The sequence below is a fragment of the Cupressus sempervirens genome, chromosome 9, assembly GCF_028749045.1.
Source record: "Cupressus sempervirens isolate cs-2001-9-10 chromosome 9, ASM2874904v1, whole genome shotgun sequence".
In the NCBI taxonomy this organism is placed as follows: Eukaryota; Viridiplantae; Streptophyta; class Pinopsida; order Cupressales; family Cupressaceae; genus Cupressus; species Cupressus sempervirens.
Window position 1 is genome coordinate 418126686 of NC_143126.1, and position 27021 is coordinate 418153706.

The 27021-nt window shown below is 33.6% G+C and overlaps 1 long non-coding RNA gene and 1 pseudogene across 1 annotated transcript; both read right to left on the reverse strand.

Annotated features, from left to right (window-relative positions):
- Positions 1 to 15924: 15924 nt before the first annotated feature.
- Positions 15925 to 16797, reverse strand: LOC149539077 (ABC transporter G family member 32-like; annotated as a pseudogene).
- A 1720-nt stretch (positions 16798 to 18517) lies between these two features.
- On the reverse strand, positions 18518 to 18916 carry LOC149539078 (uncharacterized). Its single transcript, XR_016355873.1, has 2 exons — positions 18770 to 18916; positions 18518 to 18674 (listed from the first exon to the last, which is right to left on the reverse strand). It is a non-coding gene; the product is annotated as an uncharacterized LOC149539078 (long non-coding RNA).
- Positions 18917 to 27021: the final 8105 nt, after the last annotated feature.

Below are 27021 nucleotides of genomic sequence, written 5' to 3' on the forward strand. Positions count from 1 at the left end.
GTTACATGCATTAGTAAGTACTTTTTAATGTTATTTGTTGCAACCCCTTTCTCATGTCTTCCTTTAGATATACTTCTTTTCACACTATTGTTCCAAACTTTCCATCATTTTCAACTTCTATAATGGACCAAAATCTAATGTAAATTTTCTATTATTTACTATAGCAATACTATCTTTTTCCCCTTCTTTCACATCCACAAATGCACTAATCTATTTTCATGTAACTTAACATAAAAGTCACTTTTACAAATTTTAGAGAAATAACCCATTACATATGGGATCTCTTGTGTTACTACTGCAAACTCTTTCTTTTATTCTTCCTCATTCTCTAGCATTAGCATATTTTCTTCTTTTCCACTTGCTACAACTTTAATTTTACTTTTCCATTTGTGTCTTCAAGAAGAAAAACTACTTTCTTAGCTTCCTTTGGGTTAGGGTTTAATTCAAACAAGTTTCTTCATTCTATATTTCTTTTACAAAATCATTACTTGAAATCATGCATACCTACCTATTGTTGACCACTTCCTATTTCTTGTCCTTAAGTGGATTCATAGTTTAATTTTAATCCTTGACTATGGTATAAGTATTTGCCTCACCATCATGCATAGCTTTCCAATCATATTGCCATGATCATCCCAATAAGATATGACAAGCGTCCATAGGCATCAAATCACATAATATCCCATATTTCTATTTACCAATATGAAAAGTAATTGAACATTGGTCACTTACTAGAAGTCAATGCCTCTTTTGCAACCAAATAACCTTGGATAAGTTTAGATCTTTCTCTTCCCTAATTCTAGTTGTTTTTACCATTACTTGTGACACAAATTTGTGTTTTATTGTTGTCCACAATTATTGTGTAATACTTCATTCCTAATTTGGAAAGTCTGGAACAAATTTATTATCTATGAGGTCTCTTGTTAATACTTCTAAAACTTCAAAAGTACTCTTGGTACTAAAGCACCTCCTTTCCTAGGTTCTAAAATTTTATCTTCTTCAACTTATATAGTAAGTTCCTTCCAATATTTGTCTTTCCAATTTCTTATATCTAAGGACACTCAGAGGTCTTATGAACAACTTCTCCACAATCAAAGTATACTCTTGAAAACACTTTTCTTCTTCTTCTTTAATCTACTCTTCTTCTTGAAGATTCACCTTTCTTGATTAATATTCCCTCCCCTTGATACTTGGAATATAATTATTTGGTGCAACTTAGTTCTTCTTTTGTTGGCTATCATCCTCTAATATTTGCTTGTCTTCTACCTTTAAATTTACCTTGTTCCCTTGTTATTTTTTCTTCTTTGATAACATATTAGTAGGATTCTTAGAACTATTACCCTCTACATAACCAAGTTGAATTCATTTTGAATTAAGACTCGTCAACCATACACATGCCTTCCACCTCTTCATCATCTTCAACATGTGCAAATCAGATGTCAAGCCCGTTAATTTCTTCAATGTAACCCATGGTACTTTAATTCTTTAAATTTAGGTTTTGTAACTTCTTAAACAAATTTGAATGATAGTCAATAGGTAAAAAATTGGCACTAAATTTATTGACATTTTGTTCCATGACTTCATATTCTCCTTACCTTCTTTTGGTTTTCAATTCACCCTTGATTCCACTATAGGTATGTGTGCTCCTTCAATCTTGTACAAGCATACTTCACCTTCTACATGTCTTCTATAGTTTCCAAATCAAAAGATTTTCCCATCTTTGAAATATAGTCAATGATTTCTTCTAGATTCAAACTTAAGTTGTAGATTGGTCAATCTAATCTTTGCTCACTATCCAACATTGGCAACTACCATAGGAATCTATATCCTTTATCATCTACTCCTTTCACAACCTTTGGTGCCCCGGTCTCTTCATTACTAGTTTCTTCTATATGTACTTGTTGCCCTAGTATTTAATCTACCCAAATTTAAAAACATTTAGTCAAATGGACAAAATACAATTTGACTTTGACTTTAAAATGGTCCATCACTTCTTGACATTTTGGTGATTTCATGGTTCTATACTCTCTGGCTCGTTGTCAACTTCATCCTGCATTCCTGAAATCGAAACTACTAGTTAAAAGTTATGTAACTTTAAAATCGGTACCTTAATTTTAAATTGTTTCAAAAATAAAACCATAACTTTTGAGAAAAGTCAATAATTAATGGTCAATCTTTCAATCTCCCCAATCAACATCCTAAATTTCTTCCAAATCATAACTTTTGAAAATGTTAATAATTAGTGGTTGGGATTTCAAATTATAGAGAGGCAAAAATTGAGAGGTCAGCCCTCAACATTTATTGTTTTGGTCAACATTTCAGCTATCTCCCAAAACTTAACTTTTAAATAAGAGTTGGAATCACAATTTTGTACCCTAATCTTAACCTCTCAATATCTAAAGAACCCCAACCCAAACTCCTATTCAAAAGTAACTAACTTGTGTGAAATTTCAAAAAAACAAAATGGCGGTCACAAAAGCTTGGAAGAGGAACAAATAGTTAATGGTTACATTTAAGAACATACACAGGGCACACCATTTTGACAGGATTTCTCAACCCAGTCAGTTCTTATGAGAAATGTTTTCGGGAGATTCATGAAGCAAAGTTGTCAATTATGCTTGAGCCAGGAAGCCAAATAAATAATTTTGTAGCAAAATGATGAAGTTGAAATTTCCACAGTAGAGACGAACAGGCCGATGTGAAGGCTCTGACATGATATACATATCTATGATTTGGTCAAAAGGATTTAATGAATCCTTGCCACTATCCTTCATACCCACATGCAAAAATGCGATATTTAAATCGATGTACGAAGGTTACTGTGGATGCTCATAGCAAGAACACTACTTGCTTGACAAAATGTTCCCAATTTCCTTATCGAGTTTCGCAAGGGAGTTCTCTTATCCACATAACAAGAAGATTGGATATACGTTCGTATTCTTTGTTGAAATTATTATGATGGACATATGTTCTGTAGAAACATGGTTGATCAATATGCTCATCATAGCATATGAATTAAATCAAGTTTTCTACAAGGAAAAATACTTCATCATGCCATGCTAGAAGATAGAGACATGGATAGGGAGGTTAATTTGCTTGAACTTAATGTTTGAGACAAAATTGTTGGAAAGGCTCTTCTCCATAGATTTTATCTAGCGAGGTAAACGATATTCAGTATTAGGCATCCTTTCACTGAGTGCTGAGATGGGAGTGATGGTCACCATATTGAAAAATATGCTATCACTTGATGGAGGGGAAAGATGATGTAGGAGGCTAGTCTCATATCATTTTACCACAATGTGGAGAAGGGAAATCACTACCCTCAATATTGATAAAATTCAAAGGGATGAATCAACTCTTGCATCACCTCACTTAACTAGCACTCTAACAAGGTAGGTTGATCAAGAATATTAATTTAAAAAATGAAATGAGACAAGATGGACTAGAGAAACAAAAATAATTCTATGATACTAACACGTATAAACATTTTGACTACTACAAACAAAAGATTGAATTGTCAAGAACAATTGGCAGTATCTATTAGCTCACTATCTTGGATGCCTACATTAGTCTACGATTACAACGTGGATGCAAGGCACCAACACAACGTGCATGCATCCCATACAAAAAGAGTAGAAAAACCAAAACCAAAAAGGTGCAAGACAATTGACTAACTAAACATAAATGAAGCTAAGCTAATTGCAAGTAATAGAGAGTAGAGGTGAGCTATAAAAAAACTATTCCAAAGAACACAAGAGAGACATGCTTAAGCCTGGAGATAGAAGAATCTCAAGATTTCTCACTACCTCCTCCTTTGAAATATACACACACAACATGAAACAAAAATGTTAGGTTTTCTTGATTAAGAAGCGTGTCAAAGTGAGACCCCAATTTTGGTAATTCCACTTCCATAATTAAAAAACAAGATAGATGTATAGACAATGGATAAAGGATAAAGGATAATAAATAAATAAGAGAATTCTTAATATATAATGATATGCCAAACAAAGATGAGATGAGTCTAAAACAACTCCCCTTCAAGACCAAGAAGCCAGAGCTCATTGGGATGAAGGTGAGATCGATTTGGTGAGTCATGAAGGTGGTACAACAAAAATGTAGAATGGATAGAGAGTTGTGAAAGTTGTCCAAGATGATCAAAAAAGTATTTAGAGAGTATACAAGATGTCCAAGAAAGTCTCAAGAGAAAGAACAAACAAAGCTAAACCATTAAGTTTCAAGTAGATTAGTTGATTCTAAATTTTGACGAGCAATGGTAAGTGGAGTTAAAGTGCCCAAAACAATAATTGGAACATCCCAATGACCACTTGTATCTCTCCATATTCATGGGGACAAGTGTGTCTTGTACGAATGTCTCTATGACATGCACATATGATGAGAAACTAGGTTGTGTGGTCAAGAATTCAAACAGGGAAAGTGAAAAGGAAAATAGCATGATGCAAAGGTCCGCATAAAATTCTAAGGGGGAGGCTTTATGTAATGGTGAAAGCATAGGGTGTAATTTTTGACACACCAATACCACTATTTTTTTTAGTCATTTCATTTATTTATTTATCTATCTTAGTTTCTTCTTCATATACATCAATAAAAATAACTATAACTTGTCCTTCAATTGTTATACTTTCCTACTTTTGTTTCTTTATACTCCTTTACAATTTTATTTGAATGGGCTTTTTGTTGAACAAAGTCAGGACAAATGTTATGGTTACCTTTGCAATCTTCTCAATTGTTACATGTATTAGTAAGCCATTTTTACCTTATTTGTTGCAACCTCTTTCTCATGTCTTTCTTTAGATATACTTCTTTTCACACTATTGTTCCAAACTTTCTATCATTTCCAACTTCTATTATAGACCAAAATCTAATTGAATTTGTCTATTATTTACCATCAAAATACTATCATTTTCATCTTCTTTCACATTCACAAATGCACTAATCTATTTTCATGTAACTTAACATAAAAGATACTTTTACAAATTTTGGAGAAATAACCCGTTACCTATGGGATCTCTTCTATCACTAGTGTAAAACTCTTTCTTTTATTATTCCTTGTGCTCTAGGATTACCATCTTTTCTTCTTGTCCACTTGCTACTTGACTTCAATTTTACTTTTCCTTATGTGTCTTTAAGAAGACAAACTACTTTCTTAGCTTCCTTTGGGCTAGGGTTCAAATCAAACATCTTTCTACATCATATATTTCTTTTACAAACTATTTACATGAAATCTTACATAGCTACATATTGTTGACCACTTCCTCTTGCTTGTCCTTAAGTGGATTCATAGTGTACATTTTATCCTTAACTATGGTATAAGTATTTGCCTCACCACCATGTATAGCTTTCCAATCATTTTGTCATTGCCAACCCAGTAAGATATGACAAGCATCCATAGGCATTGAATCACATTATATCCCATGTTTCTATTTACCAATATGAAAAGTAATTGAACATTGGTCACTTACTAGAAGTTGATGCCTCTTTTGCAACCAAGTAACCATGGATAAGTTTAGATCTTTCTCTTCTCTAATTTTAATTATTTACCATTTCTTGCGACACAAAATTGTGTGTTACTATTGTCCACAATTATTGTGTAATAATTCATTTCTTATTTGGAAAGTCTTGAACAATTTTATTATCTATGAGATCTCTTTATATTCCTTCTAAAACTTCAAAAGTGCTATTAGTACTAAATTTCCTCATTGCCTAGGTTTTAAACTTTCATCTTCTTCGAATTATATAGTTAAATTCCTTCCAATAATTTTCTATCCAATCTCTTGTATCTAAGGACACTCAGAGCTCTTATGAACAACTTCTTCACAATCAAAGAATACTCTTTAAAACACTCTTCTTCTTCTTCTTTAATCTACTCTTCTTCTTGAAGATTCACCTTTCTTGATTAATATTCCCTTCCCTTGATACTTGGACTATAACTATTTGGTGCACAACTTGGTTCTTCTTTTGTTGGCTATCCTCTTCTACTATTTTCTTGTCTTCTACCTCTAAATTTACCTTGTTCCCTTGTTATTTTTTCTTCTTTGATAACATATTAGTAGGATTCTTAGAACTATTACCCACCATGTAACCAAGTTGAATTCATTTTGAATTGAAACTCGTCAACCATACACAAACCTTTCCACCTCTTCATCATCTTCAAAATGTGAAAATTAGATGTCAAGCCCATTAATTTCTTCAATGTAACTCGTGGTACTTTAATTCTTTAATTTGAGGTTTTGTAACTTCTTAAACAAATTTGAAATATGGTCAACAGGTGAAAAATTGGCACTAAACTTAGGTACCATTTTGTTGCATGATTTTATATTCTCCTTACCTTTCTTTGGTTTTCAATTCACCCTTGATTCCAATATAGGGATGTGTGCTCCTTCAAATTCGTACAAGCATACTTTATCTTCTTCCCATCTTTTATAGTTTATAAATCAAAAGATTTGCCCATCTCTAAAATATAGGCAATGATTTCTTCTAGATTCAAACTTTAGTTGTAGATTGGTAGATCTAATATTTGCTCACCATCCAACTTTGAGAGCCACCATAGGAATCTATATCCTTTCTCATCTACTCCTTTCACAACCTTTGGTGCCTCGTTCTCAAGTCATTACTAGTGTCTTCTATGTGTACTTGTTTCCCTAGTATTTAATTTGCCCAAATTTTAAAACATTTAGTCAAATGGACAAAAAAAATATTGACTTTGACTTTAAAATGGTCCATCACTTCTTGACATTTTGGTGATTTCATGGTTCTATACTCTTTGGCTCGTTGTCAACTTCGTCCTGCATTTCTGAAATTAGAACTACCAAGTAAAAATTATATTACTTTAAAGTTGATGCCTTAATTTTAAATTATTCAAAAATATAAAATTCAAACTTCAAAAATAAAACCATAACTTTAAAAAAAAATTAATGGTCAATCTTTCAATCTACCCAATCAACTTCCTAAATTTATTCCAAACCATAACTTTTGAAAAAGTTAATAGTTAGTGGTTGAGATTTCAAATTATAAAAAGACAAAAATTGAGAAATCAATGATCAACACTTTTGTTTTGATCAACGTTTCAGCTATTTCCCAAACCTTAACTTCTAAATAAGAGTTAGAATCACAATTCTGTACCCTATCCTTAACCTCTCGATATTTCAAAAACCCCATTCTAAACTCATATTCAAAAGTAACTACCTTGTGTGAAATTTCAAGAAAATGAAATTGCAGTCACGGAAGTTTGCAAGAGGATACGCAGGGCACACCTTTTGACAGAATTTCTCAAACCAGTCAGTTGTGATGAGAAATGTTTTCAGGAGATTCATGAAGCAAAGTTGTCAATTATGCTTGAGCCAGGAAGCCAAATAATTAATTTTGTTGCAGAAGGTTGAAGTTGAAATTTCCACAGCAGAGACGAACAAGCCAATGTGAAGGCTCTGACATGATATACATATCTATGATTTGATCAAAAGGCTTCAAAGACAATACATTTCATAAACATGGATTTTGATGTTTCCAGCCAAAAACATTTCAAAGCTTGGTTTAATAATAGCGTCCAACATTATCCTTTGGTACTGGAATTTATAAGGAATGAGATGAGCTGATTTTAGATGTGCACAAAAGGGATTTGTAAATGATGCTCTCAAAATGTTTTAAGTTATTAAACGACCCTCAAAAACATCCTAACATTGTAAGCTTTATTTGAGAGGTGCCTAAGGTTGATCTTCATATTCGTGGTGCCTACCTTGATAAGATTATATATACATCTACGTTGGGTCATCCGGAAATGTTCTCATGTTATCGAAAGATCATGTAAACTCAAAGACAAAGTGGCTGAATTATTCGACATGATGCCTCAAGGAGATGACACCTAAAGAAATTAAGTGAATGGTAGCATAAGATTGTGAAAGGTTTAATTATTCAAGAGGATTACAAGGAAATGATTCTTTGCGAAGTAGCATATATATACTGCAAGCACAAGTTCTGGGTAAACAACTATCCCGCAGTTTAGAAGCAGACATCATGCTCGCCTCAACTCAACTGATTACTTTTCTCTTTATCCGAAAGTTTTATATCTCAATTTCTCATTTTGTAGAAGTGACTTATGTCACTTATTTATAAAGGAAAGTAAGCTTTCAAGTTCAATAATTGTAAAGATTTCGACTTTTATTTTGTAAAAAATTCGAGTTTCTTGCAAAAGCATGAAAAACTTTCAAACTGTAACTTGGGTAGTCACTAATTCGAAATGGGTAGTTACAAAGAGGGTATCTTGTAAGCATGTAAATACAAGGCTAATTCAATACAAAAGGGGGGCAGAGACTTTTTTTTAAAGGGGAAAACTATGGAGATTTTTCTCTTGGGTCTACATCATGTGCAAAAAAGCTTTTGAATTTATGAAGATGAATGCGCATGTCTTGAATTGATTTATCTATTATCATTACATGCTTCTCATATGTTAAGTTGGTAATCATTTATGTATTGGGTAAATCTAGTTGTTGATATGATTAAATGTGTTCACTTCCCAATATCTTGTTGTGAATGTACTAAGATGGTACGTCTTTTTGTATGTCAAGGTCTGCTATCCATTCCTTCTTGTTCTAAGCACCTCTTTGCAATCATTATCTTTTCTGAAATTCTATTTGGTTTTCATTTTTCTATCATTGGGTTTTATTATGTCTGTCTCATTTTAGTTTGATTATTTCTATCATTTTATGCTTTCAGGTGAAAAATACACGAAAGTCTCAAACACCCACATCATTCAAGGGAGCTGCCCCTTTCAAATGCAGAGGAAGATTGCAAGTTAATAGTGATCAGTCACAATCTCTCAAACTATTGGTACACTTGTCACTATTCAAAGGACAAATGGGGTCAGTTTCAAAGATAATTTCACAGTGACAATCTATTTACCAACAATACTCGTCTTTGTAGTGTTGTCTCTGCCGCTTATGTTCTTGCTACCGATCCTTTCACCAAGTCATTATGTGGTTACCACATTATTTGAGACATGTCTTCTTCCAATTCTTTGTAATTGTAGGTTTGTAGTCATTTTTCAATTCAGCACAAAATGTTTTAAATCTGACAACACAAAGATGCTCTAATTTTGTATGCAGACCCGTAGACAAGAAACTTAAATGGATATCAAAAGAGCGTATGGAAATGAAAGAACAAGAAAAGTGAAGGAATGTCATCAAATAAGGAAAAAGATGACTTAGTAATGCATGTTGTAGTAGTTGAGGAGTGGCTTGCATTAACAATAGGTAGAACAAAAGTTGTAGTAGAGAAAGATGACATAAAATTTGCATTCTCTGAATTATTTGATGAAGATTATTAAATGCATGTAAATAAAATGTTAAATTGGAAAGAAGTGAGGAACATGAAGATGTTGAAATAGTAGACAATGAGAAGACTACAAAGATAATGTTTGACATCGTTGAAGTTTATGTTTATTCAAATAAAATTGTAAAGGAATGTGAAGAAAGAGAAGTAGAAAAGTGAAACAATAAGAGGTTGCATGTTGAAGAACAAGGTGCTGTTAATGAAACTGATATGCACAAAGAAAAAAATGAAAGGAAATAGATAAACAAAAGGAAGTGACTTTTTTCCCCTATGATATTAGTAATAATGAAATGTGCACAAATGTCAAGAATGAGGAAATAGAATGGGAAGATGCATGCATTAGACTGAAATTCATGCAAAGAAGAAAGAGAAGATTAAAGTCGAAGAAAGAAGAGTTGTGGAAAATTAAAAGAAAAAATAGTTGGTAGATAAAGGAAAAATATGAGAATTTCAAACTTTCAGCTTGTGAAACATTTTTGCTTACCTAGAGTGTCTTATGCAAGAGCATCCAAGTTCACTAATGACCCCACACCCAACAAAAAAATCATACTGCATTTAATTTTTTATGGTTTGGTTGTGTTCGTTGCAGACAAGTCTCCCAATCAATCAACAAACAAAAAAGTATATAAAAAATTAAAATATTTTAACTTGGGTAAGTTAGCAGCTCCCGTATTTTTAAAGATGATGGAACTTATTTCTCATCAACCTAAATTTTTGACAAAACATGGAGTGAAGGAAATCCAATGCCTAAGCTTTAAGTGGATAATTTAATGTTGTTATGGACCCATTCTCAAAATTTCCAATGCCTCTTATCTTAGCATTGTACTACCCCAAGTGCTTGGAGCTGGCAAAAGAACAAGTTATAAAATTCAATACTTGCGAGGGAGTTGCAATTCCTAAAATGGAAAATTGCAAAAGACGAAGGCCTAGTGATTTCAATGTCCACATTGAGCAAGGAAAAAGAAGAAACGAGAAGAATAATCTAATGTGCAAGAAGAATAGAATGAAAAATAACTGAAGGATGAAAAAGATTATCAAGGAAGGTTGGAGGAAAGAGAATGCTAACATCTAGATTGAGAAATTCCAATGAAAAGAAATGCATGAGATTGGGTGTCCATTGCTTGATTGGAAAAATATTGTTCAAATTTGTAATGTGTTCATGTTGTTGCAATATGTTGAAGATAATGTTTGATTTGAAAAAGAAAATTTGGATGGAATTTTCTTGTAGCTTTTTATAGATTATAAAGAATTTTCTTTGTTAATATAGTTAAAATGTTGCAATTTGACTGCAAGAATTTTATTTTTAATTTGATCTAATCTCATTAAGTTGTTGTGACCTGCCTACAAGAAATTCCTAGCGTGGTAACATAGTTGTTCTCGGTTGTAACAGTTAACAATCATTTAGGGTTTTTTTATGTTGATTTGCATCAAATGATACCAATGTAGTAAAAAAATATGGCACTGAAGTGCTCAAATCTTCAATGGAACTTGTTCTATTCTTTTCTTATTAGTGGAGCAATCAACCAACTTGAGTTTAACAAGAGTTACTATAAATCACTACAACATATTTCAAAGAAAATCACAAGACAAAAAAAAACTTGAATCACTACTCAAATTATACAATTATAACCAACCATTATTCATGATACATTAACATAGCGACTACATTTTTCTCAATCAATTAATAGTTTTGTATATATACTAAATATCTTGAATATGAAGGACCAAATCTGAACTGCTTTGAATATAAAGTAACAAATCATATGTATTTTTTTATAAATATATTTCTTAAAAGAATATAACCATTAATATATTTCATCTTTCCTTGTAGCAATAAATATATAAACAAATCAAAGAAAAAACTAATAAACATAATCAACCCAATAAAATCATCCAACCATGGTCCAAAGAGCCAAACAATATTAAATTGAAATGAGTAGATAGATGTCCTTGCTAGTGAAAAATAATTGTTAGTAGCGAGCTTATCCTGAATTAGTTTTTGATACACCTTGATCACTTGTACCACGTATTCATGTATAAATTTACATAAAATATGGTACAACGTATTATGTTCTACAAAAAGTACTCCTACAATGTTTTGTTTTAATGTTCTATATCGTGTACCCCATTATTACAATTTTTTTACTTCGGCATCAACTAAACCCTAAAATAGATGGCTTTCCACGATTGGATTCTACACAATCATCATGTCCTCTCTTCCAGGACAATGATTCTTGTTACACTATTAGCCCATTTTGCCTTGGTCATGTGGGCTAATCTAGTATTCTTTGGGATCAATTTAATTTTTGGCCTAGGCAATTTCACATGTTGACCAATCAAGCCTGATTCAACAGGGTTTCCGAACACTTACTATATTTAGTAAGTCAACAAGCTCTATATTCTTGGCATTTTAGGATTGGACTAGGAGCATTTTATCAGGGCCTTTCCAACGAGCTATCACACATGCATATCTGAGTCCATTTGTTTGAGATTTTAATGCCTAGAGCTTTAGTTGATTTATTATAAAGTGACTTCATAATTTTAAGCTCATATTATTTATGTCACTTTATTATTTGTGGGCACTTTATTTCCTTAAGTGGGAGAAAGTATTATTTTAAAAAGGAAATAAAGAAATAGAAAGGGGGAATGCAAAGAGTCGCTTGTTTTTTTTTAAAAGAGATGAGATAAGATAAGATAAATCTATCAATGTTCAACTAAAGACCACCAAGGGTCTAAGGGACTGAGAGCATACAACCAAAGAAGTAGCAGACAAAAAGACACCAAACGGTGTCTACGAAAGAGAAAGCAAGAAACAAAAGAAACAGAGCAACAAAGGAGCCATCAAGGAGGCAAGAACTAGAGATCCTTTCTCTGCTGAAAGAAATCCAACACCGAATGACATGGATCTGGGCAGGAAGGAACTCTGATCCATCGTTGCAAGTTGTTGGAGTGGTGTCATTGGAGAGTAGTATTAAGCCTTGTGCGGGGTCTCACTAATCTGGAGCGACCAGCCATGGGGGTATTGGAGGCACTAGAGGTCTGCTTCACCCCCTCACGTCAGAAAGAAGGGGGAGAAGATGGTGGTGATAAGGGGTTGATTTAGGGTTGATGGAGAGAAGGAGAAGTCCATTTCCAATATACTTGGTTTTGTGATTTGGATTTGACTTTCTCTAGATTGGAGACTTATTTTCAAAAGCTTCAACTTTTAACAAGTGAGAGGATGAAAACCCTCAAGCTTGGGCACTGGACAAAAATCTATTGTTGGTTGGGGACATTGCACAAGTGCTTCATGTTGTATTTCACATTCATCTTTTCTATTATCCAATCTTGTTGTAGTTTTTGTATCTATGATTGGGTTTTTGGGTTATTTTATTGAAGAACTTAAATGAATTGTTGATTTTGAAAATGTATTTATGTTAGAGATTTAATGTAATGAACCCATTTTGGGGGTCATTAGTTTTACGGCTTTTCCCTTATTTGTATCCCTTTTGTCATATTTCCTCCAATGATTAAAACTGTGACTGATACATCTTATGAATGTTTTGAATAGCAAAATCACTGTTATTTCTAATAAGACAAGAAAACTATGCAATGCACCTTCTTACGAGGTTGTGTCTAATATAAATGTTTACAAGTCATAGACGATTTGGTGATGTATCTGATATGTCAATATGCTTGGACAATCACAAGATGTTGCTATATATAATATGACAATGTGTATGCAACAAAATGGTGATCTCACTTAGAGCAATGAGGTTACTGTGTCTAATTTGAATATGTATTCTTGCAACAATAATGGTACTATATCTGATATATATTTAGATGCCTTCAACTAGATTTGGCAATAAGCCAAGTGCTCAATCTAAGCAGATCCAAAAAGGATGAAATAGAATAAGTTAGTCTGAATGATTAAATGAATGTCTTGGCTATTCCTTTTATACTTTACCAATCAAATGGTTGTAACCTTTGAATAAAAGACATATCCTTCCCTAATAGATCACACCTCTTGGGTTGGTGATGAAACTTACACTCTTAATCAAATAGCTTTTAGTTATACCACTAATCATTGAGATGGTACACATTGGTTTTATTATTATCTCAGTGTCCTTTGGTTACTCTCCTTAACTATTGTATTCATTCTTGCTATCTTAATATGTGACTCTTCATAACTCAAATAGAAGACATCATCAACTATTAATTAGCATCATTTATGTGCAATATTTATTGATTACATTATACTAACCACTACCTTCCCAAATAGTCAATATCTACTTATTGATTGAATTGCACTCTAGTGTTAGAAACAGTTGTTCAATTAATCACTGCTTGTATGTAGAAAATATATGTATCATCTTATTTATATATTTTTATACTATCATAATAATAATTATATATCAATATTAAATAATAATGCTTGGTGCACTACTATTAATATTTATATATTCAATATTTATTTAATAATAGTGTACATAATTTATTAATAACATTATTGTTATGTGTACAATTGATATCCATGAATCTTGATTACCTTACTAATATTATCAATCTTTTATTTATTATATTTTAATACTATTATCACATTATAATTATAATGTAATATCATATTGTATGATAATAACATTATTATTATTATTATTATATTTATTAATAATGATTTGACCTTTAATATTACCTTATTACCTTAGCAACGTATTATTATTAAATCAATAATATATTATTATTTATTCTTTAATAATATATTATATCATCAATAATATATCAATATTTCTTTTAATATATTATAACATTAAGAAATAATTTATTTATTCATAATAATTTACTTATATAACCCTAATTAGGGAACATGACAATCCACCCTTCCTCAAATTGCTTGTCCTCAAGCAATGATTGTTACACTAAACCTTTATTGTGAATTCAATATACAAGTTATACACTGGAATGAAAGAATACATAAGGTATGCATGTAGTTAATGTCATAATGCATGAAGTAAATATCTGAGCACTTGCAAACACGAAGCATACACGAAGAAGACACATTAATACATGAAGACACGAAGTATACATGATGTAGACATATGATGCATGAAGGCACAAATCATACACGATGTAGACACATCATACATTCTTTGTTGATTTTCACAATGAAGTAGAGTAAAAGGAATGAAAAATATACTTCCCCAATACGCCTTTTGATCATGGATCTTGCAACACAAATAATTATTAGCATATAATAGCTCCAAAGAAAGATGAGTCTTGTGATGATCTCTTTTCTCATCTACATAATTATTTAGAAGCAATCTTTCTCTCTCCTTATTAGGATCATCATAAGATGGTAGATTTACGGTGCAGAGGGCGCATGAAACAAGCTACAAGCGGTTCCCTAGAGGATATCTTGTCATGTGTCCGAAATTACTTCGCCTCTCCCTCTGCCAACTCCCTACCTTAGGATATCATAATGTGGATGAGAAGATTGATCCAATGAATGTAATTATTTGGAACATTTCTTTATATAGTACATAGACAAATTTCTCTCTTCTTATTACGATCATCTTGAGATGGTAGATTTATGGTGCAGAGGGCATGTGAAATAGGCTACAAGCAGTTCCCTAGAGGATATCTGTCATGTGCTCGAAATTACTTCATCTCTCCCTCCACCAACTCCCTATCTTAAGATTTCATAATGTGGACGAGAAAATGAGTGTTAATCTAATGAACATAATTATTTGGCATAGGAATCTTTCTCTCTCCTTATTATGATCATCTTGAGATGGTAGATTTATGGTGCAAAGGGCGCGTGAAACAGGCTACAAGCGGTTCCTTGGAGGATATTCGTCATGTGCCCAAAATTACTCTGCCTCTCCCTCCATCAACTCCCTATCTTAAGAGATCATAATGTGGACGAGAAATAGACCCCTGTACTATCTAATCACATGGCTTTCCCTTCTATCATAATAGGTTAAATTCTTTCTTTTTTGGAATATACATTGCTCTATGGACATGTATTTACTCTTTTGTAATGTCAGGTGTAAAACCAATAGTCACTAAACTATGATAGGTCATTGCACCTCATTTCATATATTTCCATGGTGTTTAATACTTCACTTGAGTGGTAGGACAACATTTGTCATGGCTCATGGCACACCCTTTTTGTTTCTCAAACCTATTTGATTCACTAATAGATTTGGCATCGATTTGCGACAGCTATGTGTCGCAATTACGACAGCAATGTGTCACCACTGCGACAGACATAGACGTCGTAGTTATTTAGTCGCAATTTACGACGTCTATCCTCGCCATCGCAATTGCGATGCCTATCCGTCACTATGCAGCCACCATGTTGTCCCGTCATCGTCGTCGCAATTCTTGTGTTTTTCGTCGCAATTGCGATGGGATTTTCGTCGCACCTACAGCTACCCCGTCACAATTGGAGGGTAGGTGTGACAGCAACTGTGTCACAATTCTCGTGTTTTCCGTCGCAATTGCGATGCCAACCCCTCCAATTGCGACGGGGTTATTGTAGGTGCGACGAAAACGCCGTCGCAATTGCGACGGTAGGAGTAAAACAAAAAAACAAAAAAAAAATCATGCTTTAAGCTGGTCTGATGATTTATAGATTTCACTAAAGTTGACACCTAGACGGTGCTCTTCTGACATAGAAGTTACTTCCAGCATCCACGTAGCTGGATTATAACCTTCCTTGATCTGTGGAACCCCCTCAATGGCCTACATGAATCATTTTCAATTAGCTGAAACATATATGATGATTGCAGCTAGTGCTTGACTCTTAAGCTCAACGTATTGAGAATGTTTGCTAAAAGCTTAGTGGTCAACACTATCCGGCATGACCAATTCCTTGTATATAAAATCAACTTCCTATTGGTTCTAGTACAATAAATTATGACTACTTACAACTCCAAAATTCAAACTGCTCATCAAAAGGTACCAAATTTAGATCTAAATCTCTCAACAGAATAAAACCGTAGTGGATGGCATCTTACCAAAAAATATTCTATAAGTTTGTTAGAATTGTGACCAAGTGGACCTGCATAGATAAGCTGACCTCCTCGCTTCATTAAGAATAGTTGCAGCATATTTCATTTAGCTTTAAGAAGATGCCAATTTCAAATGCTTCACAAAGCTATTCTAAGAAAACCAAATCTTTACCTCGTCAAATACCTCGAAGATATCAATACTAGGCTGATGGATTGTGCAAACAATAGTTCTCCCCGTGTCAACTATATTTCTTACTGTTCTCATAATTATAGCTGTTGCCCGAGCATCCAAGCCTGAAGTTGGCTCATCCATGAATATAATTGAAGGATTAGCCACAAGCTCTACTGCTATTGTTAACCGCTTACGCTATTCAGTAGATAGGCCATTCAGTCCAGGAAGCCCAACCAAGGCACCTCTCAAAGAAGTGAGCTCCACAAGTTCCATTACTTCATCCACAAACATCTGAACATTGAATTTCACATTGTAATATTACATATATAATTAAATAGAATAAAAACAAAAATAGAGCAATGAGGCTAGAGTAGGAATTTAGAATATTAAAAAACAAATAAAAAAGATGGTGCCAAAAGAATTCCAGATTAATATTCATCGGGAGTTCAATTTAGAAGGAGATTGTTACAGTGAATATTTTTGTAACACTTATCAAATCTTTGGTAGCCAGCAACCTCTTTGCACTGAACTTCAACTAGGTTGTTTATCCAGCAGTAGTGAGTCGAGGCATTAATAACGAGAAGTCAAATGGAGATCCTGATATTCAATGCTCACAAGATCAAAACAGCTTTCGTGTATACACCAAATTTATGGTTGGCAATGAAACTAGGGCTAGGTTTGAGGCACCTACCAAGCTTCTGCATGCTCAATCTGTCAAGTAGATGAGGACACTACCAATAATCTATTTCTCAATTGTAAGTGGACCGTTCAAATTTGGTGTCTACACAGCTACGATTCTCTACAGCCATGCTTGGATTGATGATCCAGATATCAAGAGATTTAAGTTTAATTGTGTTATATCCATAGTAACAATACAGTTAATAAATTAGAGGTAAGCATTAATTAGAGAGAGATGCCTATGTTCCAATTATGACAATACAAGGAAGCAAGTGGGGAAATGATTATGAACCATCTTCCCCAATGAGTGATTTGAACTGCTCTCACAACTCCTAAGTTGCCAAATTGGAATCATAATTGGGAATGGGTAGTTGCATACAACATACCAATACAACAATGTTTTTTGGGGCTGGGTAACTCCATACAAAAAAAAAAAAAAAAAAAAAGTTACATTAATTTATTTCATTAAGTATCCTATACAACTAAATAGTAAATATAGGCAGTTAACAATACTTAATCATACTATAAAATAATATGTACATAAATTGTAAGACTAAAATATCCAAGGTAACATATTTACGCAATTTGGTTACTTCAGGAAAAGATGGTGACTTATTTCAATTTGGAATATGTATCAAGTCTCAAGTCTATCTGTGATATCTTATTGAGAACAAAAATATCTATCTTGTGCAGCTTTATGCCATATCCTATTAACACATGAGGTTGTTGCCAGTGTTCTTGCATCCATGTATCGGTGTAATTGGGAGCCTCCGACATGACTTCAGGGAGATCAAAATTAAAGCATTTGATATTGGGGAAGGAGCGGGAAATAACGGATCTTGCACTTTGAGTGCATTTTACATCATTTAGGGGCTTTAATAGCCTATTACATCATGTAAACACTACCATCCACCCATAACTCTTCCTAGGACACCCTAGGACTTCAAATGACCCCTTACATCATATAGACTCCCTATTTGTGCCAATTTGAGCTTCACTTACATCTTATTGAGCTTCACTTTGTTTCGAGAATAGTTTAATATTCTCTACTAAACAGGGCCAACCACGTGAAGGTGGAAGCTCATTTGGCCCCACCCCCCTCCCCCTAACATCACTCTACATTCCCCATTAACATCTAACATTCATTCATTCTTTCAACCATTAATAAAATGTAACATTCAATCAATATCACATGATAACATTCATTAACACATTAGATTCGTTAACATGCAACATTCATCAATATTTTGCATTAACACATAATTCATGAACATTCATTAGCACATAATTAAATTCATTGAGACATAAAATACAGTCATTATCAATTAAGGTATGTAGTGACAATCATTTCTTTTTTTTCTTTCTATTTCTTTTTTCTATGTAAGCTCTAAGAAGAGCATCAGTGTCATCATCAATTCCCCCCTCATCAATAGTTCTGTTCTCTGTTCTTGATGATCTCAAATTCCTATGCTGTTGCAAAGGGGGGTCCTCTGCAATAACAAATAAAAGAGTTAAATTAAAAATAATTTATTATAATTGTTACAAGTATTTAATTATTTTAAATAACATAACTGTGTCTCTTTACCTGATCTGACCACATCATTTTGTCTGGACTCAACGTCAACACGGTCATGAACATCGACCCCTCGATCCTCTACAGCTGCTATACAAAATGTTACGTTAATCCAAACACCAATTGCAATTACATATAAAAAATTTAATAGCAAATGTATACCTCCACCACTGGGATGCACATCATGCGAACATAAATTACAAACATAAACCATTAGGTGGAACGACATTACCTCGACGATTAATTCTATTATATTCCAACTTCCATAGGCGAGGTGTCATTCTTCGTGGCTTTGATGTAGTCTCTTCTTTCCCATTGAAAAGATGTTTTTCCGTACTTTGATACTTATGATTCCTGTGGAGAAAGTGTCTACACTCATCAAACACCTGCTTTCCTAAACTTTTTGAATGACGAGATTTCATCTTTGGACCACAAACTAGACATGCAAATTTTCCCTTTGTTTGAAGACCTACAAGATAATGATGTAATTGGATTATTAAATATGTTGATTTTTATAATTAGAATTATTGTGCGCAACTTGAATTCACTATAACATACCACAAAAATGTGTTAGCCTTGGGGCATCATGTATTGTCCATGCAAGTATTGCATGGAATTGAAATTGTCTTTGTCGTATTGGTCTAGACATGTCATACATAGTGACACCATTCCATAACTCCACCAACTCGTCGATAAGAGGCTCAATATATACATTCATATCTTTTACTTGATATTTACCTACTTGAATGAATAGTAACATTACATAGTTATTGTGGCTGTTTTACTGCAAGATTTGTAAGTACGTGTAAATTAATAACTATCAAATGATAAGATACCTGGAACAATCATTGCCAACATAATGTGCTCCCTCTTTATTGACATCCACGGAGGAATGTTATTGTTGATAACAAAAATAGGCCACACCGAGTAAACAGATCTCATCTCTCCAAATGGATTGACACCGTCTGCTGCCAATGAAAGCCTGAGATTACGAGGTTCTTCTTTGAAGTGTTGCCACTTTTTCTCTATGTGCATAAATGACGAACCATCCGCATGGATTCGAATAATGTCATCTCGACTTCTATTGTGTGCATGATAATCCATAAATTGAGCCAAGCTACTACACCTGAATAATTGTCACATCCGTGGAATAATGGGGATGTAACGAAGAACCTTTTGAGGCACCTTTTTTGTTAGTTGATCTGTTCGATATCTACTCGTATGACATACAGGGCATTGTGTTGCAAATTCATGTTCTTTATAATATATAATATGATCATTGGGACAAGCATGTATTGCTTCATACTCCATTCCAATATCTTTCATAACAGCAGTTAATTCTCGATATGAGCGAGGTAGAATATTTGATGATGGTAACAGAAACTCGCCTATCAATCTACAACAAAAAATATAAGTTGTTAATATAAACAATATTAGTGGTACATTATTCACCCTTTGTTAACTATAAAGACATATATGACATACCTTAACATACGTGACATTGTTATGTTGGATAAACCATTCATAACCTTCAAGTTCAACAACAACAATACAGCAGAGAGAAGAGTTGTTTGGGAGTCTTTGTATAGGGGCTCGTATGCCTTCTGAAGTAGAGGTACATCGAGGCTATCATCATCATCATGATCAGATACGCTTGGACTAGATGTGTCATGGATCAATGTATTTATACCATCCTCTTCAATTGTGTTTTCTGGCGCATGATCGTCATCTTCCATGGGATCATTATCTTCACCTTCGATATTTGCACCTCCATGTTCCTCCACTTCAAAAACCATATTCTTCGGATTGTTGTGGTTCATATCATGTACTTCCCTGGGAATATCAACCTATATAAAATTGATTAACATAAATAAACCATGATCATCAACTCATCATCAAGTGATTTCATATGTATATAAATTGTTAAAATGATATAATGAATGACTTACCAATGGATGATAGTCATGCCCCCCTTCAATGTGACCATTCTCCCTACAATGTCTCTTAACTGTTTTGATTAGCAGTCTTCTATGGTTTAAGCCCTTACAAATATTGCAAGGACAATAACATTTTCCATCACCTTTTCTTTTCAAGTTAGACCACAATCTAGCAATTGTCTCCCTGTTTTGTTCTTCACTTATATTATCTGACATGATCGTTCTTTACAGGAAGCAAAAATCGGGCTATGAAAACTTCGGTCTATTGCAACTTTCAAAAACTAAGCAAAACTGTCGAAAGTACACAAATCTTCTTAGACCTAGCTAAATACTTTAATATTTTAAAAATACTTTCTTTGACTTTATTCCTAAGATTATTTGTAAAACTTTGACCAACGGCCTGAAGGTCTTATTTCAAGAGACCTTACAACATTAAGCCACTAAAAGCAATTTCAAAACATATAAGCTAAAAGTCTAGTTAAAATATACATTAGAATTTTAAAAAAACAATTTTCATACCCGAGCGCGCGGCTATAACTCGTGCAATAGCCTTCTTGCTTAGCTATAGATCAAGCTCTCCAACAATCAAATTATACAAGCTACAAGGCCTAACAACAATTTCAAAACATATAAGCTACAAGTCTAGTTAAAATATACATTAGATTAAAAAATATACAATTTTCATACCCGAACGCGCGGCTATAACTCGTGCAACGACCTTCTTGCTTAGTTGTAGAAGCTCTCCAGCAATCAAATCATACAAGCTACAAGGCCTAACAAAAATTTCAAAACATATAAGCTACAAGGCAAGACATATTACATGACATCGCGAAAGGAACAAAATTTACAAGCTTTAGCAAGAAATATTAAATGACAACATAGTGCTAGAGAGATCACAATTATATGAGTCAAACATAGTCATGAAAAAGCACATAAATTAGTTATTATATGCAATTAAAAGATATAAAGTTAGATAGGGACATCCATAGGGCATATTGAAGAAATGATATGGTCATATAGATTTCATATGGGATTTTGAAGATGATAGTGTTTTAAGGCAAAGAATCCATTCATATAACCATAATGACATTAAATGTTTAAGCATGGACAATCATCAAATACCAAAATAGAGCAGCAATAAATCATTAGCAATAGTATTTACTTGAAAGTTTCTAAAGCCTTTTCAAAAAATCCATTTTGTTCTTTTAACTCTTAAATCATTTGCTTTCATTTCTGTCATGATACAATAGCAAGCAATGTTATTCAGAATTAGATTCAACAAACCTTAGCAGTGTAAATAACCATCTCCTCTAAACTGGACTCCAAACACAAGGGGCAATTCACATACTCTTCCCCTAAAGGTATCTTGAAAAAGCCACTATTCTTGAGTTTGTGAATTGCACCTAGAGATGAATGAAGCATAAAAGGAATGAAAATTGTTTTCATACATTTAAATCGGGATGTAATATTTATTCATAAGTATATACCTTGCAAGCACTTATAATTGCTGTTATATGTGTTGCAGGAAACGAAGAAGTTTCAAGATAAGTTTACATTGTTGTTATATGTGTTGCAGGCAAAGAAGAACTTTACATTGCTTTAACTTGCCATTGATGAGTATCATCTAACACTTTTAGCATAATTTTTTGAAAAGGATGGAGACATGGTTCATGTAGCTGAGGAAGGCATTCTACATCGATTTGAGGTGATGGTAGGTTGATAGGAGTCAAGATGCTGAAAAGTTGTAAAGTTGTCATTTTAACTTCAACATTTGGGAAAGATTTTACAAAATCTCCAAAGGTGGTTATGGGTCAGTTCCAATAGTTGGAACATGGCATATGGAGATATATAAGGTCATCCAAGGCCTGGTGTATGTATTGGTTGAGGTATTTCTCAAACCTTAATAGCAAGCAATAACATTTACACTGCAATTTTGTCATAGTTTGGCTTGCAACTCGAGAAACTACCTTAATATGAATTGAAATTCACAATTTCTTGTTATTCTTAGTTAGTTTGCTTTGATTCCTTGCTCTATATGTTTTGGTAGATCTTTGTGAATAGTTTGGCATAGTGTAATAAAATTCCAAACCCACTGGCCTGTTCACTGCGAGAACTAGGGTTTCTTGAATAAACATGCCATTTTCTTGAACTCCCACAGTGTTTCACAGCCTTTTGAGGGCATTCAATGTATAGTGTATTATATCTTTTTTGGGTTGAAAAAATGCAGTTTGCTATTTTTCATGTCTTGCCCTAGGCGGGCCATTATACTGTGGAGCATAGGTATATACCTGTATGTTCTATAAGCCTGTATTGTTTGTGGCCAATTGTATTTGAATTCATGAATCTATGATATTGTTGTCAGTGTTATAGTTTCAGTCAGATCAGTAATGGATTAATATAGAATTAATCTTGAATTCTATATGAACTATATTGGTTATTATTTGGAATGGATATGAGTTTGAATATATATTTGTATATTTAATATATATGTCGAAATAATAAATATACTGGTGCAAGAGCACTTCAAACACTCAAGTCAGGCTTAAGGATCATGAAGACCTTCAAAACTCTCCAAGCAAATCAGAGGTGTGGAATGTATAAGCGGAGTCCAAGGATCAGTTGGAAGAACCTAGCATCGATCATGACCTTCAAGTAGTACACTACATTGGCATATTTACAAGGTCCTTAAAGGAGTACTCTTCATTGTGTAATTTTGGTCATGTCCACAAAGGACTAAGTATTGGGATGTAATGTTTAATAATGTTTGATAAGTCTAGGTTGGGTAGGAGGTAATCCCAAGACATTAAAATTAAGGGTGAATATTCAAATAAAACCTTTTGTTAGTTAAATATTCAAATATTTAAACATAAACGGCTAGTTTGGGATTGGAGTGAAGTTAGAGTTTAGTTGTGCTTTGTTTAATGAATTATTCTCAATTCAATGACAAGTTGGTTGAGATAGTTTCTTAACTTATTTAATCTTGTGGAGTCTCTGTTATGCGACAGTGAATGAGACTGGTGTGCGGGTTTGTAACATTGGTGAATAAAAAAACTCTGAGATTTCTACTATTCTTTGGTTTTTGGAAGTCTTTATTGATTCATTGGAGTTCATAGGATTTGACAAGAGTTTCTTTAACTATTGCAGTTACTAGTTGATGAATTCCATATTGTTTTGAATTCACTGTTGTGGCGCCTGTTGAAGTAATAGTAATTTTCTTTAACCGTTTTTTTACCACAGTCGGGTTTTAAGAGAAATGGTGATCATTCCATGAATATGTAGGCCTGATATTCATGGAATGAATCAATTTAACATGTATTATATAATATTGACCATGCATATGCAAAATTCATTGGGACAAAGGTGATCATTGTTGAGAATAGTCCGACCATGTGTTGTAAAGGTGTGACAAACTGTAGCAGTGGCTAATCTGCCAAGCAAAGGAGATAGGTGGTGATTGGGAATATTATGTGATGTCCAGTAGATGGTAAACCCATCTTTAATTGGTTACAAGAGTATGTGCAGACAAGAGATCAAGGAGGCCCTAAAATAGGGGTTTGGAGTCCAGATTTGGGGATTCGGGTGTTGCAGAATTCTTGGGGCTAATTCCTTTTGGAATTGACCATTTGATAGTATAAGTAGGCATTTTCCAAGAGTTGAAGGTGTTAGGAAGTGTCTTACATATAGTTCCTTTGGTAATCTGGTGAATTTATGCAATTAAAATAGAGCATCTACCATAGAAATATGTTGGTGTTGGCCCAAAATAGTCATACAAAGGTTTTTGGGCTACTAGGATGCCAGTCAGGTCTCTAGGATAGATTAAAGGAGATTGTATAATCAGTAATCCAAAAAACACAGAAATAATAAACAAATTTATCACATTTACATGTACATACCAGACATTGGCAGTGAGATCCTTCTTCCTGCTAATCACCCTTCCTTCAACCAGCTGCTCCCATTTGATAAAACATCCACGTAGGTTGCAAACGGTGCCTTGCCTTGAAAAAATGCAGCCTCAAAGTGCGCAAAACGCCGGTGCCTTAAAATCTTTTTGAGTCATTGGGACTCACCTGTGAATGGAGATCTCAAGTTGCCACCCAAACATAGAGAATAGAATGGGTCATTGCATTCAAAAAATGAACTCCATGGAACTAGTTTTAAGGATGCCTGATGCAAATGAGTTCTGATATTCTCTCGCGCGCGCCTTTCAGAAGAACCTTGTGTCGCGCAATTTCATTCAAATGAGGGTTTTTGGCTTTTTTTTTTCTCTTATATCCCGCTGGCGTCGCAATTGCGACGCCATCGGGCTAAAATTGAAAAAAAAAAGCCAAAACCACATTATCTTTTCTTGCCGTCGCAAATTGACCCCTAATGTATTAGTGATTTCCCCTAGTCTAGCAGTTTGTTGATATTATTCTCTTTTTCCATTGTCTATTGTTATTAGAATACTAGGATGGTCATGTTTATGTAAAATCAACTGCACACTCTATCCAAGTACCTTTTTAAATCTTAGTGGTACCTAGTTTACAGTATTGTACTCCATATGATCTACAAAATTTTCATGGTGGTGGTACTACCATCATCTTTCTATAACATAACATTTAACTCTGCATTTAATTTCTCTGTATTTTATTCCATTTTTTTGCATTCATGGCTTCTTAAAGTGTTGGATGACAGGTTTGAGTGTTTTCTGATATACGTGGATTTCCCATGAATTCTTCCTTTCCTCGTGGTATTATCTCTTGGGTTTATGTGTCTCACATATGTACAAAGAATGGTGCCAATGTAATATATTAGATACCTTCAAATCCCCATGTACTCTAATATATATAGAGTTCCATATCTATTTCATTCTTATACAAATGCTATAATTCTTGCAAATTAAATAGTTTCATATTTACGATCACTGAATTCTTTAAATCTATATTAATTTAGACATCTATATGTATCGACTACAGGCACATACCTTTCTTGGTCACTGCAAGTACAAAATATATTACTAATTTTGTATCACAGATTTCAAAAATGCTTTTGCACTAATAATTTTCCCTAGTGTATTTCCCTGTTTTGCAAACTACGATAATTGAGCATGTAACAAGCCATTTCTTGCAAGGCAGGGTACTTGTCCAAGTTCAAATCTCCATGTTGGCAAATATGCTAATCAGGTAAATGCATGGTCGGCTGAACTGTAGTTCTTCATGTTTGGGTGATATAGAGATGCCATGTAGGCAGAGAAGGAGATTTCGCAAGCCTCGTCAGAAATTTCTTCAGTCAACATTTTATTAAGGATGGGTCATCAACTTAAAGGACCACTAATCTGATTCATAAACAAAAATAAACATTTGACATGTTCTTTGATACTTTAATTCTCACTGTATTTTATTTTTCCTTCTAACAAGCATCATATTTATTCACTTCATTTCTATTATTTCAACCTATATCTGAGTATTGAGCGTCTTTTATTTTGAGTTTCCTAGTTCTAGGAGTATTTCACACTTCGATTGTTTAGTAACTCAAATACATGAAAGCTCTTATCAAAATAACTTTTGCAATCAAAGGTGGTCACTACGTACGTCTTTTTATATTATAAATATGCAACTATGTTTGTCCTTTTAAAATTTTCATGTCATAAATCTAACAAGCATCTTGCCAACCTGGAAGAGAATTAAAAGAATTTTGTTCGATTGTGGTTGCACTTTACACTAAATAGTGTATTTCGCCGTGTATCATTTAGTATATGCAAAAGCCATAGTGAGAGTCTCTATCCTCTTCCATATACTTATGCAATATTGATGACACAATAGTTTAACATTTAACAAAATATGGCAAACAATCCCATGCCATTAATTCCAGAGCAGACGATCTTCATCTGGTGGAAGAAGAGGGCATCTGCAAAAAGGGCAAGTTTCCTCGTGCTCATCAATCCATTTTTCTAAACACTTTCTATGAAATATTTGACTACAATTGCACAGCTCCTGGATTTCATCATCTTTACCGAAAGAGCTCAGGCATACTGTGCACAGAAAGCCTCCTCACTAAGACTTTTAGTTAATTCACTTTCTTCCTTGGCTGGCCCATCTTTCTTGTGTAGATATTTGCGAACTCCATGTGCAAATAGATCATGAGCTATCTTATGATATTGTTTCTTTGCTAAAGCAATCCTATAATACAACTTGCAAATGTGGATTGTCCTGAAAGAGATTCTTCACAACGCTGCAAATTTTGAGCTAAACCTTTTTGTGCTTGAGCAAGATCCTTCAGGATCTTTTCTAGACTTGGCATTTTTCCCATAATAGTTTAACTTGTTGCATTGCTGTTAACAAATTCAAC